The following is a 1,227-nucleotide window of genomic DNA, read 5'->3' on the forward strand; positions in this document are numbered from 1 at the left end:
CAGTACAGTTTCTTGCCACTAGGCCACCAGAGCTCCCTTGTTCTCAAGTTTTTATATATTAGTGTAGCACAGTGAATGACGTGTGGGTTTTTTTCCCTAGCCATGCATCTCTGTAATTCTCACTACATGACTGGATAGAGGTATTTGTGGGCCACCAAGAAGATTGGATAGTTTGCTAAAAATGTAAATAAGGTACATGGAATTATGCAAATAAAATATGTAGAATGCTAATATGGAGATTGATTTTTTTTAAATAAAAATTTTTATTTTATAAAGGTTTGCTTACAAAGTTAATATACATTGTGTTTCACACCATTTTTCATTCACACTGTGTTTCATACAATCATTCCCATTCATTATGTTTTATAAAATTAATCACCATTAGACTGTGTCCACCATTACTCACCAAATCAGGCTTCCATCCAATTTCCCCCCATTTCCTTTACCCTTTCCCTCTACTCACCAAATTGTGCAAGCCTCTGATTTTGCCCCTACCTATCATCACCCCTCTGCTCCCTCGCCTTTGTATTCCCATGTTTAACAAGTTATCTTTCTATTTTTACAATCATGGTCTTACACAGTATTTGTCCTTATGAGACTTAGTTCACTCTGCATAAGGCTCTTCAGTCTCCCCCAAGTTATGCAGTATTTTTCAAAATCGTTGCTCCTGAGTGCTGCATAGTACTCCATTGTGTGACTGTACCACAATTTCTGTATCTATTCATTATACCTCAAGGAAATTAGAACTGAGAGACAGAGACTACTAGTACACCGATGTCCATAGCAACATTATTCACCATAGCAAAAACATGGAAACAGCCCAAATGTCCAACCACAACTGAATGACTTTGACTTTTGACAGCTGACCTGGGATTTGGGGTGTTTTTTTTTTAGTTATTATTAATTTTAATGAAAATTTACAGAGACTTTTGATTTTCATTCATTCATTGTTGCACTTTTCTCGCTGCTCACCCCACCCCCTAGTCCACTCTTCTCTTTGAAAAGTAAAATAAGGGTTCCAGTTTCTCCACAATCTTGCCAGCATTTGTTACTTGCTGTTCTGTCAAATTTTGCTTTTCTGACAGGGTTGAGATGATATCTCAGAGTTGTTTTGATTTGCATCTTAAAGCTAGGGATTTTGAACATTTCTTCATGTGCTTGTTGGCCATCTGAATGTCTTCTTTGGTGAAGTGTCTGTTCATATCCTGTGCCCATTTTTCTATTGGA

The sequence above is a fragment of the Elephantulus edwardii genome, unplaced genomic scaffold, assembly GCF_000299155.1.
Source record: "Elephantulus edwardii isolate Elephantulus edwardi_28Jun2011 unplaced genomic scaffold, EleEdw1.0 scaffold00026, whole genome shotgun sequence".
Taxonomy (NCBI): domain Eukaryota; kingdom Metazoa; phylum Chordata; class Mammalia; order Macroscelidea; family Macroscelididae; genus Elephantulus; species Elephantulus edwardii.